The 18,085-nt window shown below is 35.3% G+C and overlaps 1 long non-coding RNA gene across 1 annotated transcript in view; it reads left to right on the top strand.

The window, feature by feature from the left end:
* Nucleotides 1–18,085, top strand: part of LOC121374320 — a 116,468-nt gene that overhangs the window by 18,160 nt on the left and 80,223 nt on the right. The window contains exon 2 of the long non-coding RNA XR_005958226.1: nt 3,426–3,509. This is a non-coding gene — a long non-coding RNA (uncharacterized LOC121374320). The remainder of the gene's footprint in view (nt 1–3,425; nt 3,510–18,085) is intronic.

Raw genomic sequence — 18,085 nt, 5'->3', positions numbered from 1 at the left:
TAAGTATTATAAGGGACAGTCTTCACAAACAAATAGAGAGAGATTTGTGGATTTTTAAATAGAAATTTAACATTGAACATTTAAAAGTGTATCTGCTCCTAGAGTTTTGATCGAATGGCTCTGAAACTAGTTACTCAGATTCTCTGGGATATTTTGTAATTTAATTAAATTTCAAAAGTTCAAATAAAAATATAGCATTAAAAATTATTCTAATTAAAAATTAAATTACAGCATGTAAAGCAAATAAATTAAGAGTTCATAAGTAATTTATAATTTCGTTGGGTATATTTCATAGTGGGGACGATTTCTAGGCCTGACCTGTTTTATGTTGAAATTGTTTATTTCACCAACCAAGGAACTGGTAAGTAGGTCTGCTCTGTCTAAAATACACAGCTTCCTATATCTGATGCCACAGATTGTTAGTTGGATCATGTTTAGTTCACTTATGGTATAAAACATATATGATGTTGACTAAAGTAGTGTCAGAAATAGAATGAAAATGATTTTCGTCAATTATGTCATTCATATTAAACTGACAAGTAAATATTTTGTAAATAACTATTTAATGATACTCTACCTAATTTAGCATGTACTTGTTTGGGCTCTTGTCAATATACAAGGTGGTGTTTATTCTTGAAATTAAAAGAAAGATGTCAGTAAACAGGTGATTTGTGCACTTTATTGGAACAGACTATAAGAAATCTTGATCACATGTGTCAATTTCATTGCTGTTCCAATATGTGAGGGATTTTTCAATGAAGGTTTACCCCTATCCCTCTACAAAACAAAATATTTGTAGACATTTCTAAGTAACTTTTGAGCAAAACTGTCAAAAACCGTGTGTGATCTATTATACCCATATTAAAGGTGCAATGTATTAAAGGTGCTATCTCCAAGTTGCATAATGACACCTATTGCAAACATAAAAAAAAAAAATTTAATTAAATTTTGCTTCATCATATAGCACCTTTAAGTGGTTGCTAGATTGTGTAAATTTCAAATGTACTTATATTGAATTTATATTCACTAAATATGATGATCATAGTTAATAATTTATGCTGCAATTCAAAATACTCAGTTAACTTGCAGTTTTAAATTAAAAGTTTGTTTAAGGGTTAATGAAATTGACACATGTCAATCAAAATGTATTATAGTCTGTTTCAGTAAAGTACACATATGACCTGTTTGCTGACATCTTTCTTTTACTTTCAAGAGTAAACACCACCTTGTACATCAATGAGAGCCCAAACAAGTACATGCTAAATTAGGTAGAGTATCATTAAATAGATATTTACAAAATATTTACTTCTCAGTTTAATATGAAGGAAATAATCAACGAAAATCTGTTTTATTCTATTTCCGACACTACTTTAGTACAAAGGCTTCAGGAAGAAACCTGATGTGCCTTTCTGAAAGATTGTGACCTGCCTTCGAATAGGGGTATCGGTTTCTTCTTGTAGGTACATGGCATCAAAGTTAGAATACTGTGTGTATTTTAGACACAGTACTTACCGACACCATGGTCAGATCCCATTGCTATTGTTTGTGGCAAATTCCTCATTTATAACAGGAGTACATCTTATAAATATATCATACATAAACTGATTACATCATAGGGTATGTACATTATACTATAGGGGGTGTTTACGCAACAGACAGGGGCAGCTATAGTAGGTATAGTAATAGTGACGGCCGATAAGACTCTTGTTTAATAACAATGTGGATTTGTTTAAAAACAATATGAAACCAATGTGTTTCACTGACCCCAAAGCCTTAAACGGAGGATTAACTCAAATATGAGCCTGATGTGTTGGATAGATGCATACCCGGATGACCAACACATACTGACACTTTAAGAAATTAAAAACGTGTAATTTTAGAGTTAATAAAAAAACTTGATTATTCCTGCTAACTGACGGCAGCCATTTTGTTTCGTTTTTGTGACGTCCGGTGATATAGCTTGGGGTGAAGTGACATCAGCTCTGTCCAACTCCTCTATGCACAGTGTAAACAATCGCTCTAATTTATGACAAGGCACTTTGCTTTCATCAACCTGACAACATAAACGACTTGATAGTATAATAAACTATTTAACTAAATATATTTCAGTTTGCATCAATAGAACAAAATGGAGTTATAGTATTTTACTCTTTTAAAAAATCCAAAGAAAAAAATGCATATTATTAGGCCTATTGGTAGGGTATGTTCGAGCAAAAACGACCACACACGATACCCAAATGATAATTTTCTTTTCTTTGGGACTACGTACGGTAATTGGTCAGTTTTGTGATTTTAGATGCAAAAGTCTACTTAATCAAGGGTTTTACAGAATTACTTACAGTAATAAAGCAGGACGGCTTGAGGGGTGTCCGTGCGGTTATCACACAATACTCTGTGATCTTAATAAAAGAGGAACGTCTTTTTAGTAACACAGTGTCTAGGGACCATCTAAATATACACCTGCCAATCAGGAACCACAGGTACAGGCCACAGAAAGAAAAGACCAATTAACCAAGAAAACACTCGGATTATTATTTCAGTACGTGGGTTAATTTATGTACAAAACTTAAGACAGTTATTTCAACACTTTGACAATGGTGGTTTATTTTGTATTAAAAAATAATATATACTTAGTGCTGATATACTGGGATGGATATTATTACATAACATTGCAATGCATCCACAAAAATCAGGTATGTTTTGTTTCTTCAGTTCGAAGACTAATTCCTGACGTGACACATTAGGTATTACGTAACCACCAGCTCGCCAGAGGGCGTATTCACTGGGATGGTACAAAATGGCTGCGCCCATTATATATAATAGCCATCACATTGAAGCATTTTATTAATTAACTATACGTTTATACTTGTTGATATTAAGCAATAATGTGCATTATATATCATTGACTATGCATACCAGGCCAAATGCCTTAATTGTCCCCTCCTTTAAAAGAGCATACAGTTAGATTGTCAATTTCATTACAGTACCAACCTGTACTTGTTTTATTTAAATGCTAGTTTTAAACACTAACATTTTTAATGTTATTTTAAAGGTTAGCAATCCATAACCATTTGAAGTACATGTGGCCCCCCCAAAAAACAGTAACCCTACTGAATATAGAATTGTCTAAAAAGTATGGGGACTCTAATGTTAATATTTCACACTCATCATTATATGAATATTTGCCACATTCAGTTGCTAGTTTAACAATATTTGACCTATGGTCCTGCAATTTTCATTGAAGGTGGCCAATATCTGTAAAGGGTGTGGAATATCAAAGTTAAAGTCCTGATACTTTTTAAATGATCTATATTCAGTAGGGTTATTGGGGGGGGGGGGGGGGGTTGGAGAGGCCACCCAATATAAGACTGGACAGTCTTCACTAACCACCATTAAATGTAATGTCTTGCATATTTTGTTTTCAGAACTTGGCATGTTGGATGAACAGTTAAACAATGGATCAACGCTGGTTCTCTCATGATGATTTGTACCTCATACCACAATATCATGTACGTACTCGCCCTATACTGAACACTGATGTTCCTAAAGGTACTTACAGTACATGTAAGCTTTGTTGCATGGGGATAGAAGTGATGTGTGTATAACTCCTATTTATTTGTCTGATTTTGTTAATAAGTACATGTATTAAGTTACATATGGTTTCAAATGAAATACTTTGTAGTCTAGGTGTTATATGGATGCTTTCTTTATGAACCAGCCTTCGAATGATTATCCAGCTTTTGTAGTTTAATGTGTGAGAGAGTACAACATTTCTTTGTGAACCAGCTTGGGCAGCTATAATCAGCATTATTACAAAGTTAAGACATGCCATTCAGTTAGATGTAGGAGTGTTTTCGTCTTTCCAGTTGAAACTTCTGAAAAACAATTTTCTTAAAAACTGGCTTATTATGTGATGGATAAAAAAAAAAGAGAATAATCCTATTTCACTGGGTGACCTAAGACTGACTATGATGGAACTTTTGGTCACCCAATCTGTTGGTGACATCTGGGCCTGTATACATGGACCAGCCATAGTGACTTGGATTAGATGCCTTGTCCAGACTACATGTAGATATGCTTCAGATCAATGATGTGGCTGGTAGCATTGTATGATAAAATATCTGAGGACAAGTCAATTAGTCTTGCATTGCAGGGATTCCCTTCATGCATGTACTGGTAATAGGTCAGTCTCAAAAAGAAATGTTTTATTTAATGATGCACTCAACACAATTTATTTATGGTTATATGGCGTCAGACATGTGGTTAAGGATCACAGCAAGGGATCTTTTATTTGCGCTTCCCACAGGCAGGATAGCACAAACCATGGCCTTTGTTGAACCAGTTATGGATCACTGGTCAGTGCAAGTGGTTTACACCTACCCATTGAGCCTTGCGGAGCACTCACTCAGGATTTGGATTAAAAATCCTATGCCTCGACTGGGATCCGAACCCAGTACCTACCGGCCTGTAGACCGATGGCTTAACCATGACGCCACCGAGGCCGGTCATAGGTCAGTCTCAAAGGATGCTTCCAAAGTGAATAAATGGGATGGGGACATAAAGCAAATGTTTGTTAAATGCCATTTTGAAAGAAAAAAATTAATATTTTGAGAAATTTACAAAGCTCCCTCATAACAGAAAAAAAAGAAAAGTATGACAAATATACGGTGGATGATAGATTTTTTTATAGATTTTTAAAAATTTTAATTTTAAATTATAAATAATAAATAATTCATTTGTGCCTGTTGGAGACAGGAAAACCCTTGGCAAGGTTCGTTTCAGACAAACTGTTGTATTTCTAAGGATGGGATTTCCCAGTCTCCAATAGCCACTCCAAATAGTAATAGATTCTTCTTTTATCTTGATAACTGTTGGTCATTAGTTACAGTTATTATGATATGTAGATCTCTCATCATCTCTTACTGGTGTTAATGCAACACGTCTGAACAGATTGAATCTAACTGAACCAGTTACAACACAGTGCGTAATTTTGACAAGATTGAATGAGATCTGTGTGTGTCTTTCAAATAAAATGTTAACTGTTAGATTATGCAGTTAAGCCGGGTATTTGTGTATCACTGCAATGTGTTAGTCAACTTTGAACTACAGATAGAAAGCCAACCTGATGTCCTGAGAGTTTGAATATTTGGGTAATCACAGATGGACAGCCTGATACTTCAGACAATATCTGCTGAGGGCCTTCAGTACAACCCGATGCAGCAGTTTTAAGTGCATGGACATTGTATACTGCAAACCACATTAATTTTTTAGGTTAAACCTGTTTAGTAGGAATCAGAGGATCCTTTATTTATCATCCATTAAAAGCTTTTGTAGGAGATATCGCTGGCACTATAATTTGCGATATCTCCGCAGGAGATACCGCTTCTTATAATCTTGATTGGTCAAATTTTAATCACAAGACAATGTTTTGTTACGTCACTGTGTTTGTTTCAGCACTAAACCTACCATTAGGGACGTCATGCCACTGCCGTTCTGCTAGTTAATGAGTCTACTGCTGACATTCAACCCACATTACTGACATTGTTTACAACTATCACAAATGAAACGAATGATAATGGATGATAAAAAGAATACCCCCCTCGTGTCTTGTGATATCATAATATATCAGCACTTGTTGATAAAAGTATAAAATACTTTTATCAACTCGTGCTGATAAATTATGACATCATAAGACACTCGGGGAGTATCCTCTAAATATCACAGCATTTGCTTTACCAGGCTTTCAACACAAAAAATAACTATAATGAAAAAAAGAAGAAACAAATATTAATATTATTAGTGTCTGTCTGTCCCCCCCCCCCCCCCCCTCTCTCTCTCTCTCTCTCTCTCTCTCTCTCTCTCTCTCTCTCTCTCTCTCTCTCTCTCTCTCTCTCTCTCTCTCTCTCACACACACACACACGCACATGCATATGTATACACATATTGTTTAATAAGTGCTTTATATACGAGTGTATAGCTTTAATTATGTATCGTTTATGTATATACAATAATACCATGAACAGCAATGATTCAAGGCCCCAACCTTGACCTTGCTTATGTTTCTGGGGACAATAATAAAAAAATAAAAATAAATTAAATTTAAAAAAATATTGATTTGTTATAACCAGATCCACGATTATATTATCGGTGGGTAGAAATATATATATGGTATAAAATATTTAATCTTGTTTGTTTGTTTTGTTTTTGTTTATTGTGTGTTTGTTGTTTTTTGTTGTTGTTTTTTTGTTGGTGGTTTTTGGGGGTGGGGGTATAAAAATGTATGGATGTTAACTGTGTGTGAGAAAGTAAGAACAAAATTAAATTATGGGCAGGTTGCTTCAAACAATTTTTGCTCTTAAATAGACCTTTTTCACATTCCACTGCATGTGCCCATTGCGGGGTAACTTGAGGATGCATACTGCAAACTCACGCAAGATCTTGCAAAAATAGACCTGTGGACAAGTTGGGGGGACATAGACAATTGGAGGCCATGTAATAGGAATGTGAATGTCTCCACGATTAATTATTCTATCAGTAGGGAACCCGAAAATTCTGTCGACATCCAACAAGATTTATTGGAGACATTTGTGAATTATTGCTTATCACAAAATAAAAAATATTTGGTTGTTAAAGCCCGACAAACCATCATTTCGGATTCGTACGCAATAAATATCGGATATAGGCTGAAATAATATTAATGTGTGCGTGCATGTATATATGCAGATATTTATTGTTTTTAACATGATTTAAATATTTATAAAGCATTATACATATAAATACATTCAGTATTCTTGTCGGGATTTCTTTTTACCAAGTTATTTAAAATTTTGTTCGGTATTTGGAATAAAATTAAATGATACATATGAAATTTGAGCTATGGTATATAAAACATTAGAATCAGGCCCGTAGGCATGATATCTGGAGTTGGGAGAGGGGAGGGAGCACGTTGGTGGGGGTGTGTGTCAAAAGCCATATTTTAAACCGGGTTTATAAAAGTGGGGCTATAGTCCCCCCCTCCGACTTCTCGGTTGCTACCGACCTGAGAATGGTCAGAAATGTAACTGTATTGCATATACAGCTATTTAAATTCGAAGCAAGATTATTTAACCTAAGAAAGATGCAAGTTTTATTTATAACAGCTGACAGCTTGATAATATAGCTACAAACTCAGGATGGTTTCTTTATTATAAACTCATGAGGGTTTATTATGCGCAGTCATAAGGTACCAGTCATAAGGTACTTCCTTTGAATGTTTGAAGCAAACATATTAAGTACCATGTCAGGCCCATAGCCAGGGGGGGATCAGGGTATCGGACAATCCCCACACACAGGATAGAGGGTTTCCCTCAAATGAAAAAAAGATCAGATTTTACATATAAAAGTCCTTGTCCCCAAATGACCGGGATAAGGTAGCAAGAATGTCTGTCTGAGGTTCCATTTGCTGCAGGTTTGATCCTCCTCAGTGGGCCCGTTTGATTATTTCCCGTCCCAACCAATAATCCATCAAAGGACGTCATGTATGCTATCCTGTTTGTGGGATGTGAGAAGTATGCCATGTATCATTTATTATAAATACATTGGTACGACTGAAAACAAACGATTTCTTGTCGTGACTCTGTGACCAGGCCATTTTACATGCATACCACAACTTAATGCAACTTGTTAACGTATATTTCACAACAAAAGTTCATGTATTATTCTCGAGTGTAACCGGCATCATCTCATTGTTTGCCAAGGGGTTCTATATATATATATATATATATATATATATATATATATATTTGGGGAAACCCCCTCTCTTCTCTTCTCTCCCCCCCCCCCCCCATCTATGGCTCCACACCTTTGGCGCTTAGGTTTGATGAGTTTTGTTTACATGAAATTTCGATCTCCCCCCCCCCCCCCATTGCCAATCATGCTGGCTACGGGCCTGAAGTTATATACAATATTCATACGTTCAAACATCAAATTAGGTTCATATCGAGTTGCAGGGGCCTAACACTCTGGAAACATTGCTGAACTTTATGTTATGTATAATCATAAAAACGTGTGATACATATCGATATATAGGACTTCTCCCTATGCTTATAAATGTGTATCAAAGTACTGACGGTATCGCTAATGATCTCGACCAATGTTCTCAGGTACAAAATACAAAATAGTAACCAAACACTATTGTACATACAGATATATGTTTACTTCAAACTGATCTTCATGTAAAGAAGAAGATGTCATCTTCTAAATTCTTCGAAACAAACAACGCAAACAGCATGTCAACTTCTACTACCGTGTTTACATGTGATGTCAAACTTTGAGCCGCGTTTACTCGGTTTCTGACGTCATGCTAAGTTGTAGGTTTTCGCGTGTGACAGCTCATATATGTTTTAAAACTTTGTAAATATCAGATATTATTTCAAGTGAAGTTGTTTGTATGTATCTGATATAAATGATAGTGAAAATAAAATAAAATAAAATAATAAATAAAATAAGATAAATAAATACATAAATAAATAATTTGTGGATAGACATGTAACATTGATTAGTGGTTGTACGACTGGTTTTTTTTTAATGAAACGATAAGGGGAAAATAGAGCTGTGATTAAGGTCTATGTGAGTTAGGGGTTTTGTTGGGGGTTTTTTAGTGGGAAGGGGAGGCATATTTTATTAAATTTTAAATACTGATACATATGGAGAATTAAACATCACTGGTAAATCCGCAAGAATATTTAACTAATATTCTAATTGTTAAAAGTAGCAAACACATTCCACTAAAGTTAATATTATTGTATGAATCTTTTAATTTTGTGTTGTTAAAATACCCTTGACAGGCGGCTCCAGAGACTTCATCTAAGTTAATGTTTTACTGCTTTTGGTCTTAAATCATTCCGATGTAAACTATAGTAGACCGTTTTTCGCAGCCATTTTACCATCTTATACGAAATATGTATGTTAGTTGCTAGAGATTCACAGCTCCTACGAAGCTACTCACAATGCTCATGACAACTGTCGATCATGCCCCCCCAATTTGTATATAGCCTCGATACCATCCAATTCAGCAAGGGACGGTACTCTTCGCGCACATGCGCAATGGGAATGTGAAAGAGGTCTATTGGGTAGTCCAGTTCCATGAGTTAAAAAGTTGTGGCATCATCACGACTTGCTGTATCTGAGTGGATATGTACTGTTGCTCATGAGCTACATTGTTGTTAGATCCTCCTAGCAAGACCTACTTGAAAGCACCAGGTGACTTACACATAAAGTTATCAGTAAGACGTTATACCAAGAGGTACATCCTACACATACACAATAGATGAAAGCTTGTGGCTGTTTTAAAGTGGTGAAGTGTTTTACTACAGTAACTCTATCCAGATATACAGTTATCTGCTGCTTACTGAAAACTGATAGCTAGCATTGTTGTCCCAATACAAAGGATGGGTATCAAAGAATACTGGGTTAATCTTGCACAATGCTTTTTCAATTGTTTAATCTCTGTCTCTGTAGTCTTGGCTTTTCAACTTTGTCCACAGACACAGTGACTTGTTCGCCCACTCAAAGTTACTTGTTTACATTTAATGTTCTAGAGGTGGAGTGGGTGTGGGTTTTTTTTGGGGGGTGGGGGTTCACAATGTTGATTTACTATAAAACAAGTGACATAGTGTGTTTTCATGTTGTTTTACCATTTATCTTCATCTATAAATAAAAAAATTCATCAATATATATATATATATATAGAGAGAGAGAGAGAGAGAGAGAGAGAGAGAGAGAGAGAGAGAGAGAGAGAGAGAGAGAGAGAGAGAGAGAGAGAGAGAGAGAGAGAGAGAGAGAGAGAGAGAGACACTGACACACTGACAGACAGAGATACATAGATAGAGAGAGACAGACAGAGATCTTTTGTTGTAATCAAGAGGTTTATGTTATCATATGATCCTGTCAAGGCTGAGGTCAAGTTTATTTAGAATTTGTTTAAAAGTTTTTCTCATTGCACCTATAAATTATTTAATGGATGGCTTTCGTGGCTAATCTGGATGATCTCCAAACCTATAGGACACATACCTAGACCCATGAATATGTTCTCAAAGTAATTAAAAACTACTAATGTACAGTTTGGTTAAAGTTTCTCTAATTGTCTTTAACTCTTGAATCCTTCAGTGGATAGCCTTAAATGAATACACATGTATTTTGTATTGTTTAGTGTTGACAAGTTTGATAGTGTAATATGAGTCAATCACAAGGACACTTAGAACTTGGTTAATGTTAGGTTATCTCTTATAACATAAGTAAATAAACTTGTTAAATTAAACAAGATTAACAACACTGGATTAACAATAATGGATTAAATTACACTTATGATGTTAAATGTTTGCTGAATAGCCTTGGTCTTTTTGGAGTTTGGTTGAATCAATATATCATGTTTTATCTTGTTTGCTATATTAAAGTAAATAATGTATGCTCGACTAATATTTGCAAGCTAATGGAAAGGAATATCACTTTGTTTTAGTATGTCCAGTGTATAGACATTTACAAACGTATTTGAATAAAATTTACATTAGAAATTTTGTTGGTTAGTGTCTTGTGACAATTCTAAAATGTGATTAAATTTAGCACCACACCCTTGGTTCCGCCAATGTTTCTTCTCTTATTCCTTTCCCCTCTTTCTCTTCTCACATGTTTGCTAATATACATGGGCTTCAATTTTTTAAGTAGGCTGATTTTTGCCTAAATTAAAGAAAACTACCTGATTCTGGGTAAAATTTATTAATATTTGCATTACTCCAGCTACCGTATGTACATGTACGGTTCTGTACACATTTTACATGGATTATAACTAGTATTGTGAGTAGAATGATGAAAATACATGGTGAAATGATTTTAGGCCATCTCATTTTACCCAAACATCTCTATTATATTTGTCCAAAGGCGAAGCTTTGCCCCAGACTATAGGGGAAGAAGGTAGCTAATCCCCCATCTTGTACGCTTATGCTAATAATATACTGGTAATGAGTTTCAACTACAAAGTGATGTCGTGTAAGCTATCCCTCAATTATGTCCCTGTTTGAGATCTGCAGGTAACCCATGCAGAAAGCGTGGTTTTGTCAAGTTTTTCAGCAGTTTATAGTGTTAACTTTAGGTTTTGATATAACCCTGTGAATTAGATGGTTTTGGTTATAATACGTGTTACGGGCAAGACATATAGGATCTCACATGTCAAGACATGGACATGAGTTAAAAGAAAGACGCACATCTAGTTAACATTGTGTCAAAGCTTCTAAGCACTACTGTACATTTTATGAAGTCACTACAGGTTAAATGTTTGTTGAAGTTATGTACATGTATTGTGCATAACAATGATGAGGCTCTATAATTGTAGACATTATAGTATAAAGCAAAGCATTTTTATGTATGTCAATTTTATCAACATCACAAATTGCAGTCTTTGCTTCAGTGAGTTGGGTGGTAAAAGCACAATAGTTTTCATGGTGATTAACAGGTAAAATCATTGAAGTTGCCAGGATGAAACTGTTTTGTCATGGTGGTTATGCAACAGTAGATCTGCCATCAACTTTATATCTTCTGTTTGTAAAGGGCAGACTGATTATTGGTGTGTTGCAGCATTACAGTAGTCAATGTCCACCTCTCCCTACTGGGCCATGGATAGATCTGCTACCTGATTACTGTGGTGGGAACTACTTTGGAAGGTGTTATGGTAATTTACACTCTTATGGCAAATTGCGTAATGGGAATTCAATTGAAGTGACAGATTTTGGTGGATTACATAAATTAATTGCATGGCATGTTATTAAAGGGAGTTTTATTGTTATTACTGATAGTTAGTTTGCCAAGGGAGATAAACACAAATTACTAATGGCTATTGAAAGCTACCTCCAGTGTATGCAATGTATACGAAGGCAATTGTAACCTGTATAATTGATATCTAAGCAAATTAACATTTTATATAGTAGATTCAGAAATCTACCATAGACTTGCTCCATAAAGATACCATTATCTCACAGTAACAAAAATGGTTAACTATTTCTTTTATGTGTAAAAATTAAAGACTTTTTTTTATTTTAGCAATAAATATATACATTTAGGAGGAGAAATTTTAAAACCTCTCAGCTGGAATACATAATGGAATCATTGTTTCATGGTCAAAGTGGTTTCACAGCTAAGATAGGCTTTTTATGATGCTGTCACTTGATAATTCTTGGGCCTTGGTAATGTAGAAATCACAGAGATATATTCTGAAATAAAATAAAAGCAGAAGTGTTTTGAGCTCTTTTTTTTTTGCTTTCTTTCGTATTATCTTGAATGTTATAATGTTTACTATAATATGTAAAGAAAAGTTGGGTTGTTGGTTATTCATTTTAACTTAAGCCATAATATTCAGTTTAAAAATATATAAGATGGTGCCGGGATAGCCATTATACATTCAATGATATCAATGTATGAAGAAAAGATAATTGTCATGATTTTGAAACAGTAATGGTGGACAGTTCTAGTTCTTGTGAGAGTTTGACAGAAAACAAATAAAAATCATAATGCTTTAATGACTGGTAGCTAACCTAGCTATATATTTTGGCTTCTCAAAATTATAACTACTGAATTATAAATATCAAAATATAAAAAACATTTTAAAAAACCCAGAAACTTGTATAGAAAACCACCAGGTCAGTTCACATGTTTTGTTGTGGTTTTATTTCAAAGGGGGGGGGGGGGGATTGGCTAGAAAATGTAGCATTAATTGTGACTGCTCAGCTCTGAATGATTTCGAGACATGCCTTGAATTGTCGACTGAACTGATTCAGATGGATTTATTTAACAATACTCAGACACATCACAAAATGTAACAGAGGAGATTGCAAATATATGTACATGACATGAACACACATCAACCCAGAATATCTATAGTTAACAATGACAACCAGGTACATAATATCAAAATGATAATAACTAACATGAGCAAAGGAGAAACATCAATTCACAAGTTCACAAGACTAGATTGAAAAATAATAATAATAATAATAAAGCAAATTTTTTCAATAATGGTGCATTACACAAAAACAACATACTTTTCAGTTCTGTAATATTTTAATATATATTTACTTCTATTGTTGTCAGTATTTTGATTTTTACAATTGAATAAATAACAGCATTCATCTTCAGTATCAGCAAGTTTTCTTTAGAAATGTTGAACCATCTACCTGTTTCTAGTAGTACTGTTTTGAAGTAAACTTTCAATGTATTTGAATGTATAAAATTTAAAACAATTGCTGTACTGTTGATTGCAGAGATTTGTTTTAATTCTTGTTTATAGGATTTGAAATTGACCTGTTTCTAGTAGTACTGTTAAATCTGACACAGGCAATTTAGTTATACAGTATATATTTTGGTACGATAATCTCATTAAATAGGTTTTGAAGTAAACTTTCAACATATAAATATATAAAACTGGCCTGTAGAAAAGTGTATAATATTTTTTTTAACTATTGCTGTACTGTTGATTGCAGCAGAGATTTGTTTTATCTCTTGTATTAATATTTCCTGGTGGTATCTATATTATAATCAACAACAAACAAGTTTGGTTTTGGGTGACAAGTATACCATAGAATTTTATTTTTTAATACATGTTACTTCCTGACATATGTAGAAGTGACGAGGATATCTATTACATAATACCTCGATATACTACTATGGTACTCCATAACTAAACTAAACTATTATACTAATTACTTAAGTAAACATGGTGTGTGGTGGGTGGGTATAAAAATTTCTCAGCAGAGAGATATGTTTAACAATGAGTTACATTGTAGCTAATTCAAAAAGTGATTGGAATTGCACACAACTAGGACATGTGTGCACCACACTGCAACATGGTTGGTGCATTCAAAAACCGAGTGAGGAATTAACCAATGGCGAAAGAGGGTGCCAAACAAGTACTGTTGAAAATTTTGCGCATTGTGCGATTGGTTAGTTTCAAAAGGTTCTTCAGAGACTGCCCCAATCAGCAGTGAGTATCGTCCGGAAATGTTTCCCCAGATTGGAATGATTAGCACAAACAAGACGAAAATAGGAATATATCATATGCAGTCATGCAGGACCAACTAAGCGATAACCAATATATATTTTTTCCCCATGCGTAAGCTGCTTCACTCACCACACATTAATAACATATTAACACATTAATAATAACATATAGGATTTGAAATTGACTTGTTTCTAGTAGTACTGTTAAATTTGACACAGGCAATTTAGTTATACAGTATATAATTTGGTATGATAATCTCATCAAATAGTTTTTGAAGTAAACTTTCAATGTATTTGAATGTATAAAATTGAAAACAATTGCTGTACTGTTGATTGCAGAGATTTGTTTTAATTCTTGTTTATAGGATTTGAAATTGACATATTTGTTAGTGTAGATGAACTCCATTCCCGTGTTATCCAAAATACATTTTATGAATTTATGAATCATATTACTATTTGTGCTGAAGCATTTGGTGTAGTATCTTATCAAAATAAATTGTGAAATTGCATAAGAAATTGAAATGTGAAAGTCATAAACCAAAGACTCTTTGCTCACAAATGGATTTAACTTTTGCAGACACACCTTTTATTACATTTTCAATCCTTGATTATTGCCAGAGAAAGAAAGAAAAAACATCTTGATAACCAGTAAAATGCTTTCAACACGTCATGTGTTACTTAGCACAGTCATTGTACCATGCTTTCTTACCTGATAGTAATAGTGCATTTCATACAAATATGTTTACAAGTTGCTTACATACTCTGATTTGATAAATGTTTTATGGGAATAGACAACAGGGCCAGATCATCTCTTTGAAAAAAGTTTTTCTTATTTTGAAACAAGAAGAAAGAAAATATTGTAATATTTTTACAGTTTAGTTTTACTAAGTTTGAGAGTGTCTTTAACAGTTTCATTGTCAAGTACCATGCTTTTTTTTATAAATGAGGAAGCTATTGACAATATTGTTTTAATTTATTCAGCATCATAAATCCTCTTGTCATTGTGTGAGTGCCCATAGATTTTCAAATAAACACTAACCTTTGACTTATTACTGAACTGGCCTCAATGCGCATATATTTAAAAGCTGGTATCTGTAGAGATTGGGTTTGAATCTAAATACCGGCTCTACACCAGAGTGAGTTGATTACTGGTCTCACTATTGAGGTATATGCATGTATGCCACATACATGGATCAGTGTTCCACAACTGGTGCATTAAAGACTGTGGTATGTGGTCCAGTGTGTGGTTATGTGGGATAGCTTATTCCACATAACTTGTCATAAGTATTGTGATAAGTTTGTGATGTCTTTAACCTTCAGACTATACTGGATTAATTTTTGACAGAAACCACATTGAGTGGATCGATACAAGTTCATAACTCTTACTCACATATATTCACTAAACTGTTTTATAAATACATAAAATAAAGTTCATATTTGAATCGGAAAGTATTATTTGAATCGGAAAGTATTATTTTCGTGGGTTTTTCAAATTTTTATATTTTAGATCAGTTAATGTTGATTAAAATTAGGCAAAACATCGAAAAAGTCACGTTTACTTACAGGCATTTGTGGCCAGCTGTCCAGTATTTACGTCTATTATTCCCGATAACAGCGGTTTTCTGACTAGAATTCTTGTTTAAAAACAAATTACAATTCATATCCCGATATGTGATGATTTTCGTTGTTGGTAAAACAATCAAATTAGCTATCACAATCAGCTATTGATCCCTGAAAATGAAACGTGACGCCATTGTTGTCAAGTGCAAATACTTGCCAAAAACAAAAAATTCCAAAGAATTTTCCTTTGAAAAATTAAAAACAAAACCTACCATGCTGTCAAGTAATCTGTTTCCTGTATTCAATTTTTTTTCCCGGTGAGTGCTGTGTGCAAAACGGTGGGAAATATAAATTGTGGAATGCACTGTATACAGTGTAAAGTATGTCAGCTGGCGTGACATTAAAAATATTTTTTAATCTTACTTGTCCTCTTGCCTCATTTTATGAAGCAATCTTAGCACTGTAATTACCTTAATTGCATAACTACACAGACCTCTCAACCTTGAGGTACTGGTAACCTGGACACTAAAGCCCCATAACTATACAGACCTCTCAACCTTGAGGTACTGGTAACCTGGACACTAAAGCCCCATAACTATACAGACCTCTCAACCTTGAGGTACTGGTAACCTGGACACTAAAGCCCCATAACTATACAGACCTCTCAACCTTGAGGTACTGGTAACCTGGACACTAAAGCCCCATAACTATACAGACCTCTCAACCTTGAGGTACTGGTAACCTGGACACTAAAGCCCCATAACTATACAGACCTCTCAACCTTGAGGTACTGGTAACCTGGACACTAAAGCCCCATAACTATACAGACCTCTCAACCTTGAGGTACTGGTAACCTGGACACTAAAGCCCCATAACTATACAGACCTCTCAACCTTGAGGTACTGGTAACCTGGACACTAAAGCCCCATAACTATACAGACCTCTCAACCTTGAGGTACTGGTAACCTGGACACTAAAGCCCCATAACTATACAGACCTCTCAACCTTGAGGTACTGGTAACCTGGACACTAAAGCCCCATAACTATACAGACCTCTCAACCTTGAGGTACTGGTAACCTGGACACTAAAGCCCCATAACTATACAGACCTCTCAACCTTGAGGTACTGGTAACCTGGACACTAAAGCCCCATAACTATACAGACCTCTCAACCTTGAGGTACTGGTAACCTGGACACTAAAGCCCCATAACTATACAGACCTCTCAACCTTGAGGTACTGGTAACCTGGACACTAAAGCCCCATAACTATACAGACCTCTCAACCTTGAGGTACTGGTAACCTGGACACTAAAGCCCCATAACTATACAGACCTCTCAACCTTGAGGTACTGGTAACCTGGACACTAAAGCCCCATAACTATACAGACCTCTCAACCTTGAGGTACTGGTAACCTGGACACTAAAGCCCCATAACTATACAGACCTCTCAACCTTGAGGTACTGGTAACCTGGACACTAAAGCCCCATAACTATACAGACCTCTCAACCTTGAGGTACTGGTAACCTGGACACTAAAGCCCCATAACTATACAGACCTCTCAACCTTGAGGTACTGGTAACCTGGACACTAAAGCCCCATAACTATACAGACCTCTCAACCTTGAGGTACTGGTAACCTGGACACTAAAGCCCCATAACTATACAGACCTCTCAACCTTGAGGTACTGGTAACCTGGACACTAAAGCCCCATAACTATACAGACCTCTCAACCTTGAGGTACTGGTAACCTGGACACTAAAGCCCCATAACTATACAGACCTCTCAACCTTGAGGTACTGGTAACCTGGACACTAAAGCCCCATAACTATACAGACCTCTCAACCTTGAGGTACTGGTAACCTGGACACTAAAGCCCCATAACTATACAGACCTCTCAACCTTGAGGTACTGGTAACCTGGACACTAAAGCCCCATAACTATACAGACCTCTCAACCTTGAGGTACTGGTAACCTGGACACTAAAGCCCCATAACTATACAGACCTCTCAACCTTGAGGTACTGGTAACCTGGACACTAAAGCCCCATAACTATACAGACCTCTCAACCTTGAGGTACTGGTAACCTGGACACTAAAGCCCCATAACTATACAGACCTCTCAACCTTGAGGTACTGGTAACCTGGACACTAAAGCCCCATAACTATACAGACCTCTCAACCTTGAGGTACTGGTAACCTGGACACTAAAGCCCCATAACTATACAGACCTCTCAACCTTGAGGTACTGGTAACCTGGACACTAAAGCCCCATAACTATACAGACCTCTCAACCTTGAGGTACTGGTAACCTGGACACTAAAGCCCCATAACTATACAGACCTCTCAACCTTGAGGTACTGGTAACCTGGACACTAAAGCCCCAAAACTGGGAGATTTCAGTACAAACCTGGAGATTGACCTATTCATACATAATCAAGTGTTAAGCAAAATAAAGTGGTTGTTCTTTTGTTTAGAAAGCAATATTTGACAGTTGACGTCATG

The sequence above is a fragment of the Gigantopelta aegis genome, chromosome 6 (assembly GCF_016097555.1).
Source record: "Gigantopelta aegis isolate Gae_Host chromosome 6, Gae_host_genome, whole genome shotgun sequence".
Taxonomy (NCBI): Eukaryota; Metazoa; Mollusca; class Gastropoda; order Neomphalida; family Peltospiridae; genus Gigantopelta; species Gigantopelta aegis.
Note: the sequence above shows the minus strand (reverse complement) of the source record. Positions and strands in the feature narration are given on the sequence as shown.